Source organism: Pongo abelii, chromosome 4, assembly GCF_028885655.2.
Source record: "Pongo abelii isolate AG06213 chromosome 4, NHGRI_mPonAbe1-v2.0_pri, whole genome shotgun sequence".
NCBI classification, from domain to species: domain Eukaryota; kingdom Metazoa; phylum Chordata; class Mammalia; order Primates; family Hominidae; genus Pongo; species Pongo abelii.
The window spans coordinates 100,404,699-100,418,716 of NC_071989.2; the positions used below are offsets into that span (position 1 = coordinate 100,404,699).

Below are 14,018 nucleotides of genomic sequence, written 5' to 3' on the forward strand. Positions count from 1 at the left end.
GCTAAATACAAACTAACTTTGGTTTATCTCATGTGCATACAATTAGTGTGTGTATCTTTGGAATTGTGGTCCAAAACATAAATTTTTAATGTATTTTATAAAAAACATTTACACTTTAGCCTGCTCTGCCTAAATTCAACTGGTGCTACTGTGTTTTGCAGCAAGACTAACTTTCTGACTTTGAAAAGTGTTCTTCATGTTGCTTTTTATATGACATCAATTTCATTGTGCACCAGAGGTGACTGAGAAACATATTTTGTTGGTTAAGAATATTACAGTAAGTGACTGTCCTCCATGCAATTTTCAAATAAGAATCAATCAAATCTTGTGTGGCAATGTACAAATTTTCAGTCAATTTTAACTGGCTTGGCTCTTCCGAAGGTTAAGGTAGTTTAATGGTTGAAAGCACATTGCAGTGCAGTTAGCTGCAAAAGTCAAAGGCTAGAGGATGAGGATTTTATTTCCTTTTAGCTTTTGCCATGTCTGTTTTCTGTCCAATCTGCCTCTTGCTGCCGTTTAACCTATGCTTTTAAAGACAAGAGGGGTTGAGAACTTGAGGGCCTCTGGCTTCATTTTAACAAGGCATCGCTAGCACTTTGGTACATAATTTGTCATAAATGTCAGAGGTCACTGGGTGTTCAAAACCTACATCCAGCAGATGGTCATTATGACAGCAGTTACGTTTCAAAGGCAAAAGATGTTTTGTGGTATTTACTTTAGTGTGTTAGTGTCACACCTCAGAGTATATCTGAGAAGATTCTACTTTAAATCAAATCATACTTGTGGTTATCTGCCTAAGAAGCAGTAACAGAAAACAGATGAGCTTTCAAAAGATACTCTATTTGGTTATTCTGAAATAAAGTGTACACCAAATAGTTCTTTTTCATTTTTACCTCATGTTCAAGTGCTGACAATGAATTTCCCAGCTTCACATTTCTGAGAAGAGTTATAAAAATAAAATTAAGAAGCAAATTATTAAAATGTGCTAATGTGAATTTCTATATCTAGCTTAGATCATTTAAACTGCCTAAAATTATAACAGCTATAGATGAATTTCTATGCTACAGCTAAAGATCATTATCTAATAGCATCATCAGATGGAACAAATAAAAAGTAATAGATTAGATTTCACTATACCTCTAAATTTACTCTATTTTTTTACTTATGCTATTTTATACTAAACATTTTTCAACAGGACCTGACACCTAAAATTGAAAAGCAAGACTCAAATCCAATCATATTTTTATTAGATAATCCCAGCAGAATTGGTGAAGAACTAAGCATTTATGTTAAATGAAGAGGTCCATCATTTCTCAAAACACACTGAATTCTAAGGCATGAGTTTAGCAACAAGAAGCGCTGGACATAAACTAGTCAGGTACCTATGTTAAAAAAGATAAAAACATTCTTAAAACTGATTGAAAATAAAAAGTGAGAGAACTCTAGTGCTACACTGAGAGAAGTGTACTATTGAATGTCTGAGCCTGTAGGGAATGTGAATGATTATTTCCTAATACAGCTGATAAAATGGGCTGGGAAAGATGCTGATACAGCTGTGGGGCCTGGATCTATCCACATAGCTGTGGGAACACCAACTCTGTTAAAACTCAAACAAACTTCCTGTGAGATTCTTCACTAATGTTGCTCATAATTTTATCTCACAAAACATAGAAGGGGTAACAAGAATTGTTACTCTGAACTTCACTTTGAGATATAAGGAAGAATTGCTTAATGATCTAGCAGTGACAGCAATCTTGGGGGAAATTAAGACATCTTATAGTTAGAATTAAGTTTAGCTGCATGCAACAGAAAACCCAAATTAACTAGTTTAGTGCATGAGATTTCACTCTTTGCTAAAAAGGTCCAGAGGTCAGCTCTCCAGGATTCATGTAGCAAGATCACAAATTAGTGCAGGTCCCAGGCTCCTTTCAGCTTTTCATTCAGAACAGAACAGGTTAAGAGCACAGATAGCCCAACTTCACCACTTCCTAGTTATTTAATCTTTGGCAAGTCACTTCATCTCCCTCTGCCTCGATTTCTACATCTGTAAATAGATTTATAATCACTAACTATAAATTACTTTAATGAAAATTGTTAATTGGAACTGTGGATAGTAATTTGCAATAACTACTCAAAAGTAATAGTAGCTAATGTTTAATGAGTGCTTCTCATTTTCAGACTCTATTCTTAACTCCTTACTTGCTAAATAAGGTACCAATTGTATAATGCAAGATCAAAACGCCAGCCCAGGCAATGTGTCTGCATGATTCCTGCTCTTAAGTACTATTTAGGGTGAAGAAATTGAGATTCCTAGTTTATATGATTGTTGTGAAGCATGTATAAATTAATACATATAAAATGTGAAGAATCATTCTTGCTACATAGTAAGTACTAAATATACTGCCTGCTATTAGTCTTTATCTTCTTTATTACTACTGCGTTTCTGATGTGTTCCTCTTCAACCTAGTCCAAGATGGCTGCTAAAGCTCCAATCATTTCATCCTCATTAAAGAAGCTTATGTCATCTTCCTTTAAGGACACTTTCTGCATACACATAATCTCTATTTACATTAAATTTGTCAAAATTTAGGCCCAAGAACATGCTTTGCTACAAGAGACTGAAAATATGGTCTTTATTATGTGTTCTGGTAAAATCTGTGGACTTTTTCACTCAGAAAATAAAGAAAAATATTAAATACTGGGAAGACATAAGCAGCTGTTTCTGCCATGTTACCTAGGAGTTCATAAAAGTATAAAAATTGTCTATTGGAGATTCTCAGACAGACATGTAGGTTTTTAGGAGAGCATTTATTTAAAAAGAGGCAAAGTATACGCATGATGTGATGTCTAGAACCTCCTCCTTTGCCTTTCCACCACCAAAAATATTTTTAAGAGAAGAAAGGATAAACAAAACAAAAATGAAATCTATATATAAATAAAGAAGAAATATCTAAGGGAATAAATAAAGAAGGAATATCTATAGAAATCATACGGATTTTTTGAAGAGCTCATCTTTATAAATAAAAGATAATTTCATAGACCTCTAAGACTAACACTAAGAAATGAACGTCAAAGGAGAGATAAGTTTTAGGGATAATATTAAAAACAGGAAAGTCAGCTTTAGCTGTGCTTGATATACAAAGATGAGCAAAAAGAGAGAATCACTTGGTTTGGGAAGATGGAGGTGAAACCCACAACTACCCATCTCTTATTCTTTATCTTTAACCTCCAATATAAAGACTCTTGATATTGAGAAGAGCATAACAAACATCATCAAGACAGTTACATGTACCTATTGTGCCTTTCCTGCATAGTGCTTTGCACATGCTGTTTCTCCAGTCTGGAATACCTTTCTTATCTTCTTCACTCAGTTAACTCCCACACAACCTTCAAGAAATAGTTCAAACAATTCTAGAAAGCTCAGAGTGAGTGGGAGAGTTTCAAGATGACACTCCTGTGAGATGAGATCCACGATCATTCTTACACAGGGGTGGGATAGGGTCATTTGAGCTAAGTTAGCCAGATAGGTCAAACTCAGAATTTTAGTTCCATATGCCAGAGCTCCTCCTAAGCAAGGAGGCCAGAAATAGGTAGATCTAGCACATGAGTAAATGCCAAAATAGGGACAAAATGGGAGACAAATTCACACATCAAGTCCAGTGAGCTGAAAACAGGGGATAAGTGACCCTTCATATTAGGTAGAAACGTCACAAAAAATAGAGCAATTAGGTAATGAATCTAATTTGAGTTTTAGTGATCTCCACAAATGTCTTTGGATGTCTTCAAATGCCTTTGGATATCTTAAGTTGTCTTTTCTATTTGTCAGCTTCAGTTTTCTCAGCTATAAATGGACTTTCAGGACAGGTTATGACAATTAACCAAGATAATACATATAAAGCACCCTGCTTTGTTATTGACACAAAGCACTTGTTCAATACTAGGTAGCTCTAAAAATAATGAATGACTGAATACCTTGCCTAAAATAAAAAGTGGAAATGAATCAACAGTTTCCCAGTTTTCAAAAAGAAGATGGCATTATCTTCACTTGAATAACATGCATACTCAACGTTGAGGTAACTATGCTTTCTTTCTACTTGACTCCCAAACCAGGTCCTCCTGACCTCTCTCTCAATGTCTTCACCTTTCTGGGTTACACAGGCTCAAATATTTAAAGCCCTATTTCATTCCTTCTGCCTCATCCTTACACCCATTCACTTGTCAAGGTTTATGTAGATTCTAAATGCTCTGTGTCACTCACATCCATTTCCATTAACGGAGTTTGAGTCCTCATTCCTTTTCTCCTGAACTGTTTAAAACCATCCTACCTGCTCTTTCACCTCTTTACCACCCCCATAATAATGCATCCTCCAGAATTCTTCCTGTCGAATTTCATCTCATTTATTTTAACTCATCATTTCAATCTGTCAGTATCATTGCAAATGCTAATTCTGTCATCTACAACTTATTATCACTCCCTCACTGTATCCCTTACCACTGCTTTCTATATTGTTTTCCAAATTATATAATTTAAAAATATGCAATAAGATGGAGTAAACTATTTGTCCCACATAGTTTGAAACTATTTGCAAGACTGACATCATTTCAACCAACTTAATAAAATAAATATTTATATGTTTCCTTCCTTCTTCAAGGTAGTACAGTGTGACAAAAGTATTTCACAGTCTTGCCAGGGATATAGGACTGGTTTAAAATTCTAGATTTTCACTTAGTAGTTATTTGAAAAGGTATTTTAAGTTCACCAAGTAGGTAAAATGGTAATATTTGTAACTGGATTATGTTTTAATGTTAACAAAATTATTGGTAAAAGCAAGCTAGTTCAGTGTTCAGAATATGATGAGTGCTTAATACAATTCAAAAAATTTAATCATCATGCTAAATCTACAGAATTACAAAGAGTGAGGCACAACAATTGTTAGAAAACTTACAGCCCAGTTGAGAGAGATTATCGATTTGATAAGAAAAATGCACATGTATTAATACAAAAAGCTGAATGTAATAAATCCCAGTGAAATGCAATGGGATTCAAAGCATGGAGAGGTCACACCAGTCTTGAGGATAGGCACTAGTTGATTGTTCTTGAAAGGGACTTAAGGGCAATTGATTTGAGGGGAATTGGTGAAAATTTTTAAAGAGGGAGTTAAATGATTAGAGCTAGACTTTAATAAAACTCGACAGAGAAACATGTGGGTTATATCATAGGTTTAGGAAGAGAAAGGCAGTTAAAAATGCATTCAAATTGCATTTTTCTCTTACTTGACTCCTCAGCTGCATTTGAAGCTATTGATCATTACTTCTTTTTTGATCGAGTTCCCATTCTCTTCTTTTTTCTTCAAGTTACCTCTCTCTGCAGCCATAAAAAATGATGAGTTCATGTCCTTTGTAGGGACATGGATGAAATTGGAAACGATCATTCTCAGCAAACTATCGCAAGGACAAAAAGCCAAACACTGCATGTTCTCACTCATAGGTGGGAATTGAACAATGAGAACACATGGACACAGGAAGGGAACATCACACTCTGGAGACTGTTGTGGGGTGGGGGAAGGGGGAAGTGGGGAGGGATAGCATTAGGAGATATACCTAATGCTAAATGACGAGTTAATGGGTGCAGCACACCAACATGGCACATGTATACATATGTAAGAAACCTGCACATTGTGCACATGTACCCTAAAACTTAAAGTATAATAATAATAAAATTTTTTAAAAAAGTTACCTGTCTCTCAAGTTCTTGTCAAAAATCCTCGGTTATTTTTCAGTCTTATTTCTGACACCTTTTTCTCTACTCCTGTTTAACTATTGATGTCTCCAAAGTTCTTCATTAGCCTCCTTTTATATCATTCCATTTACACTCTCTTTACATACATTTATCTGAATCAAGGCTTCAAATCCTGTCTATATCTTGGCAATTCCCAACACTAAATATCTTTGCAGAACGCTCTTTTGACCTAGAGATTTGCCTTCACCTGGCTCTTAAATTTCCACAATTGAATATTCAAACACCTCTAACTCAAGTAGATTAGTCACCATCTTTAAAATGAACTTTCATTTATTCACTTATTCCACAAATAGTTTCTGAGCTTGTATTTTGAGCTATGTGCCAGGTGAAGATATTAGTACTGGGGCTTCACCAGCAAACAGACAGATCAGTCCTTCTAAAATGACACTGAATTCACACAGCCAATGGATTTTCAGTATGGTAACTCTGATCTTGACTCTCCTCTACTAACTTTCTAATCCTTAATTTGCTCGCCAATGTCTTCAGGAGAAAATTCAAACTTCTTAGAACAACCTTTTCAAAACCAGGACAAATAAGTGATCTAGCCCATGCTTACCTGCTAAGATCTTTTTTTTTTTTTTTTGGCCATATTTTGCAATTTATGTAACTTGTAATTCACATATGAGCAATGCTCTGGCCCAGTCTTAACCTTTGCCTTTGCTATTTCCTCTATCTGAAAATCTTTCTCCTTATGATTTCTTTCCCATGTAGCTAATGCCAACTCACTCTTTGAAACTCAGCGTTGGCTCTTCCACAATCATTCTTTTATTTCTTTAACCTGAATTATGTATATCTCTATATTCCTACGAACATTTTGTATACTCCATCATAGCACTTACCTAAATCTATTACAAATATTTACTTTTTAATCTCAGTTCTAGTTGTTTCTGAGCTAATGGAAAATGGGGACTTTGCTGTTCTTCTCTCATTTTCTGTGCTACTTATTATGTTATTCTTTCTCAGTTCCAAATCCATTTTTCTTTCCCTGCTTTGTAATACTATATATAGCCGGACCATGTCAACCTTTCTCCTTTGCCCAGTGACTCGGTGTTACACCTGCTAGTAGAGAGCTCTGCAGGAACATAAGCAAATATTAGAAACAGACTTTCCTCAGGGACCAGCCCACCCATATCCTCCGACTGTTTTCTTGGCCACTTGGGAAGCCTATTGTAGGGAACAGGTGGGGCCTGTGCCCTCCAGCAAGTCTCTCAGTCACTCAATGGGACATTCCTAATGCTGAGTGACACACTACCCCACAGGTTCCTCAGCCCCTCTATGGATCACTTTTTTCTTCAGCAAGTTTCTTAACCATCAGCAAGCCATTTGTTTTTGTGACAGTCATACTTTCTCCCATAAGCTCTGAGTCTTGGCGTTAAGAGAGAATTCCTCTTTTAAGTTCGTTCTTAGTTTCTTCTTGTTCCCTCTCCCTTAGCCTTAGATATAGTAGCTGCTTTCTGCATTTACTATTTCACTTGACTTGGAGTCTTTTTTTAATTGTATTTATTAGTTAACAATTCTTTATTTTATATATACCCTGTTCAAATTACAGGTGTGGCTTTCATCTCCTGGCTGGACTCTGACTAATATATTTCTTGGCACAATGCTGAGTATGGATTGAGAGCCAAGTAAATTGGGGTTAGATGTCTGACATAATGATCATTGAAAGGTGCTAAAAGTCTAAACTGCTAAGTCAGCTGGAAGGGCTAGATGTGAGGATCATTGAGAATTCAGGCTTTACTGAAGATGGTAGCTGACTACAGATGAGGGGCAAGATGGAGCCAGTGACAACGAGCACCAAGACTTCGAGGCTGAGACACTGGGAAAATGGCCTTACTGTTAAAAGAAAGAAAGAGGCAACTAAGGAGCGGGATTTCTTGAGAAAAAGATGGTAATTTTCAGTGACATTTTTTAAATAACATGCTTATTTTTTAAGAGAATAGAGATTTTTTTGCAGTGGATGGAGAATATGTGATCATATTAATTATGTTACTCCAACTGGTAAAACACAATCTAAAAAGCTCAAAAAATGTCTTACTGGGCAAGATGTCTCTTTCTTGCTCACATAGCAGCTCAATGTCAGCTTTTGGCTGAAGAGCTCTGATATGGTGATTTAGGGACCCAGGCTCCCTTCATCTCATGGCTCTACTCTTTCTCTCTGGGAATCCTTGGTTAGAGCTTCTGCATCTGCTTGCAGATGGAAGAAGAGAGTGAGAAAGAAAAGTAGCAAAATTCAAATACCTGTGGCACGTTCAAGTGGGAAAGTAAAGAAGAAAAAGCCCATACTGCTTCAGTCTTTTTTGATTATATTAAATATCCAAGTTTGTGTGACGCAATCCCAAGTAATATTGGTATCACTGTACTATGAGCTATAAGAGAAATGTTTTAAACTTCCTATTTTAAGGAATAGTTTTTTATTATCATGGCTTATAATTTGGTTAATTAGCTTGTTTTCGAAACAAGGGTTCTATTCAGTGGTTGCCAGGTGTATTCCATGTAATTTAGAAGAGTTCGCCTCTCTAAATACATGGGTGCTACTGACAAGGACTACTCAACTTGTGAAAGTCCAACTTGCAAGCATCCTTAATATCATTTCAGGAAAAAGTCACCTAGCCAAATTTTTACATATATAACAATATAACAATAATAACACTTATTGAAACTTCACTATATGACACACCATGTCATGAATGAAGCATATGGATTATTTTACTTAAGCCTTACAACTGCCATGAGAAATACTGTTTTAGTCTTTACTATGACAGTTGGAAATGTACTTTTTTTTCAATGTTGGGAACAGACAGAACTTCAACTCTGTATTCTACTTGAGCCTTTTTCCTTTCTCCACTTAACTCCTCATTCCACTGTAGCTTATAGAGACTTCTTTGGAGAGTTATTATTTGGAGACAAATTGTAAAAAAAGAATGTCACAATTTTTCCTGCTGAGAACATGCTTTTGTTTTACAAGTAAAAATTCAAAGTTAATTCCCACAAAGAAATAAAGGTTAAAATAAAAGTTAATCTGCTGTATTACTCTCATAAATATAATATTTTAGTAGAAGGAGACCTGATGAATATTTTATGTATAAATAGAAATAATAATGACTAATTCCTATAAAACATCTGTGTAGTTTCCCTTTGAATTTGGAATTAAATCTAAACTCTTTAAAAGGAATTTTTCTGTTTAATATGGCTCTTGAGCCGTATCTCCAAATTTGCTTTGAGTTGTTCTCTCATTTTCTTATTTTGCTTTAGTTGTAGTGGTTGTTTTGTTTCATTTTCCTACAAATTCTAGAGTTTCCAAGCTCTTTTCACTTCGGGGACTTATCACATAGCTGCTCCTTTTTCTTGGAAAGTTCACTCTTTCAATCTTCCCTTGCCTGTTCCTTCCCATCTTTCAGGTCTGGCTTAAATTTCACTTCTGAAGAGAAATCTTCCCTGAGCACTAGATTCTTCTAGTATATGTGTTTCTTAACACTCTTTTAGGTTACTTCATAGTATTTATCAAATTTTATTATAATATATTTATTTTGCTTGTTTAATGTAAAAGCTTGTACTATTAATTCAATCTTATATTCACTCATTAAACAAATCTAGAGAAGGAATGAGAAGGATAAGATTATAATTAGATCTGAAAAGTCAAGCATTTTAATATATGTAAAAAAATTGAACATATTTGTTCTAGTTTTTTTCCAGCTCTGTACTGTTACGTAATAAATTATCTCATAAATTAGTGGCTGAAAACAACAACCACTTTATTATACCTCATGGTCTGTGGGTCGACAATTTGGATGGAGCCTGGCTGGGTGAATTCGTTTTTCCATGTTCCATGGATGGCTGTTACTTGGCAGCATTCAGCTGATGGATGGGCTGTAGCACCTAGATTGGGAATAGAAGATGGAGGACAAGGCTCAGCTGGGCTTGGTCACTGGGTCCTCTTTAACACAGAGGCCTCTAGTTTGTCAGGCTTTTTATATGGCAGCTCAAGCATCCAAGAACAAGTGTTCCGGCAAACAGGACAGAAGCATCACGGCTTGTTGTAAACTAGCTTTGGAAGTCCTAAGTGTCATTTCTAGCATACTCAATTGTTCATAGTAGTTGAAAACCCAGCCAGATTGAAAGGGAGGGGAACTGACCCTACCTCTCCATTGAAAAGTGTCAAAGAATTTGCAACCATGTATTAAAACCTCAATAGTATTCACATTCTCAAATGCTATGCTAATTGAGTTCTGGATAAAAGAGAATTGGAAATCACAGCCTTACTCCTAAGGGGTATATAAGAATAATGGGGAATTGTCCCATAACAGTTACAGTTCAAGAAAGAAAAACATATACCACAGAGTGTAAATACAGCTTTACATGGATATCCGGAACATTCAAGAAAGAGCATCTCTTTCCCTCTCTTGTCTACTCATAAAATCTTATTCATATTTAGATTCCAGATTAAATGTCAATCTTGTAATCAAAATTAATCATCAATTCAGATTAAATAGTAACATTTTTAATTTGAAGTCTTTCCTAAATCTGTTAGTGAGAGCAAATCTACCTTTCTATTCTTCTCCTAGAATACTATGAAAGTATATTTACTATATGATTTATCATCATATATTCAATGATTCCATATTTTTTCTGCTAGACTGTGTGTGCCTAATAATCATAGTGCAAGCTTTTGATGTGGTAGAATACATACTCAATAAATGGATATTCAATAATGAGTACTTCTTTTTAAAGTTTTTTTTTAAGAACCAAGAGATAGAAGTGAAAATAATGAGTACTTCATAAAACATAAAACACAGCAAATATGATCCATAAGTTTTGCCAGAAATCTGAACCATCAGTTGAACAGATTTTTGTGAACTACAGAGTATATTTATAACAGCAATACCAGGAGTTTGAGACCAGCCTGTGCAACATAGTGAGACTGTCTCTAGAAAATAAAACAAATTAGCCAGGTGTGGTGGCTTGCACCTGTAGTCTCAGAAACTCAGGAGGCTGAGGCAGGAGAATCACTTGAGCCCAGGCATTTGAGGCTGCAGTGAGCTATGATCATGCTACTACGAGACCTTGTCTTCAAACAAACAAACTCTTAGAGCAATAACTGGCACATGGTAAGCGTTTATCAAATAAACCTCATGGTTCTTTGTATTTCAATCAGAACAATTGGCACGCTTAGATATGAATATGCCGGACTATTTTCTGTACTTTGAGATCTTAGAAGTCAGCAATCTTGTCTCATGCAACTTGCTATCCCCTATAACATTTTTACAATACTTTATAATTACAATTTGCATTTGGTTTACAGAGTTTTTTCATGTTTATCATTTATACCCTTTTTAAAGATGCTTAAAGGAGTGGTCAAATGTTTCCACCTTGTCAGGATGAGATCTGAATATAAAGTTATCCATTCGAAACTAATAACCTTTTGGGAAATCTATATAAATAATTTCCCAAGTAATTTCTGAAATTCTGTGTTTCTGGGAATTCTATACAATTTTGAATAGGATATTCATTAAAATAAAATATACATACTGAAAAAGGCACAAATAATAAATATCACCTAGACTAATTTTTATAATTTGAGCGCAGTTGTGTAATCAGAATCCATATTATATATTGATAAAATTATTTTATAATTAAAATATTTATTTGTATTAACACATCTTTTCAAGTGTAAAATTACCTTTGTTTTGGCATTTATATTTTAAAGTCAAAAGCAAATGCTCTTCAAAGGCAAAATAATTAAATTGCTAAAATATAGTAAGTATACCTGCACTTTCATAGTCTTGCCAAATGCATAATTGGGAAAGGTGCTTTGTGTCAGAGTTAAGTGTTTGCTTTAGAAGTCAATGACTAAAATCTTTTTAAGATTTATCACTTGTTATCTCAGAAGAAAAATCTACCAACTCTATAAGACCTTATCAAATAAACTGTAAGCTATATAACACATGTATTAACATATAGTAATATAAATAATGATAAAAAATATGCTTATATTCTACACTTGGATTTTCAGTAATTAAATCCACTCATTGTATTAATAGTGTTTCCCTAAGAGGCTAATCACCACTCACAACACTGAAAAAGTTAATAATGGAATTTAAATGACACTTTGAAATTGTGGTTGAATCCCTCATGGACATTCAAGTTTTATTTCCCATCAAGACATCTACCTAGAGAATCTTCAAGATTATAAAACACACGTACCTTGATATTTAGTGGGGAAAAAAAATTATGTTTTTTTCTTTCTTTTTTTAATAGTTCCTCTTTCCAACCCGCATTTGGTAAAGTTTTTTCTCCTCCTGTAGTGTATAGATTCTGAATGATACCTCTACAGACCTGGATTTTCTTTTTACACATAAGAGCAAGGAAAACAAAATGATACGCAAAAAAGATATTCTGCCTAGAATCTTAAAGTCGGAGTAAACTGTGTTTGAGTTTGCATCTCACGTGATGCACATGTTCTCTACACAACATGAGTCTTATAAAATAAACAGTTTTTCTTCAGACTTAATTAAAGAGAATCAAGTTTCAGCCATAGTATTTAGTCTTGGATTTCAGAATGCTTCTTGTAGAAAGTACTAGGGAAAGAGAATGTACAGAAAAATCAAGGAATGGTAGGTAGGTAGCCACTAATTAATGAAAAAAGAGCCCTAAATAACTCTAAATATTTAGGCTTGATAGTTTAAGTGTGCTTACAGGGGTGGCTATTAGGCTGTTTGAGAGATGGTTAGTTCATTCAGGGGACAATGCATGTCCCTCAGAGCCACCACTGTGAAGAGGAACAAAGAACCGGGGCAGCCTCACCCTAACCCATTCTCTACTGCAACACCCCTTGTTCACAAAGCCCCTTTCAACTGTCCTTTATTCTAGATGTTTACTTTTTCTGATTCAGGTCTCTTTTTGCTATCTCATGCATTGCATTTCTAACCCTCCAGCAGACTGGACCCCAAACACAAGCTACCCACAAAGGCTGCCATAGAAGAAAACAAATCTCAAGACAGATTCAATAATTTTGTATAAATGCTTTGTGAATTTTTCACTTTTTACAAAACAATAACCAAACGCACCCTTGTGCAAGCTAAAATAAAGCTCTTGGAGAGAAATCTACTGTAATAACAAGTTAAAGTTATAGTATAAGCATTTAGAGGATTCTTTCATCTTAATATTTCAAATAATCACATATGGGCAAATATTACCACCTGAGTAATATTAAGAATGGTAGAGCCAATATTTGTTGTGTTATAAAATTGCTATGTTTGGTTTTGAGCTTGATTGTTAGGTTTTTGTTTCTGTAATTTCAAAATTTTTAAATCTTTGAATGTGAAATAAATGAATGTGTGTATATGATATTACCCTATAGAGTTATTTGTACATATGATATCTTCCTAGAATATGTGGTTTATATATAAAGTTATATCTGAAAATGAGTGGGGTGTAGCTTTTAAATTAAAGCTTCTTCTAAGTTATTAATAAAAAAACCAATAAAACAATGAATTTCTAATTTTTTGAAAAATATCATCATCTGGTCAAAAAAATATTTACAATGCTATTGCCATTTACAGTGGGAAATGTCAACATTTGCAAAGATTTTATTACACAATTCTCTGAGACATTTATATAAAATAGAATAGATTCTATTCATTCTCAACATTTGAGAAGAAACTGCAGTATAATTTAAAATATATACTAAATAATAAGAAAACTAAATAGTGGTAAAACCTATGAGAAAACTTCATTTTTAATTTGGATTAAATTACAGGTCATTGAATCTAGTAAAAATTACTGACTTACTATTCCATATTTTTATTTTATAAAAAACTTGCTAGTTTAAATTTGTTTTAATAAAAGGCATATTTCAAGCCTTACAGGAATCCATATCATAGTAATCAAGATTTATAACAACATTATACAAATTTAATACTGTGGATTTTTTTCAGGCCCTTTGATGTAAAAAGTTAAAATAATTTTCTCCTATCAAGGCGAAATGTTACTATTTCCCAGACTACCACCTTTACTTTAGAAGGGAACATGACACACCGGGGCCTGTCGTGGGGTTGGGGGAGGGATAGCATTAGGATATACACTTAATGTAAATGACGAGTTAATAGGTGCAGCACACCAACATGGCACATGTATACATATGTAACAAACCTGCACATTTGCACATGTACCCTAGAACTTTAAGTATAATTAAAAACAATAAATAAGTAATAAATCATTA

The 14,018-nt window shown here is 34.3% G+C and overlaps 1 long non-coding RNA gene across 1 annotated transcript in view; it reads right to left on the reverse strand.

The window, feature by feature from the left end:
* The window catches only part of LOC134761412 (uncharacterized), a 319,447-nt gene that overhangs the window by 293,051 nt on the left and 12,378 nt on the right, over positions 1-14,018 (reverse strand). Inside the window, exons 2-3 of the long non-coding RNA XR_010139996.1 lie at positions 9,562-9,676; positions 7,836-7,984 (exon numbers count right to left, since the gene is read on the reverse strand). This is a non-coding gene — a long non-coding RNA (uncharacterized LOC134761412). The remainder of the gene's footprint in view (positions 1-7,835; positions 7,985-9,561; positions 9,677-14,018) is intronic.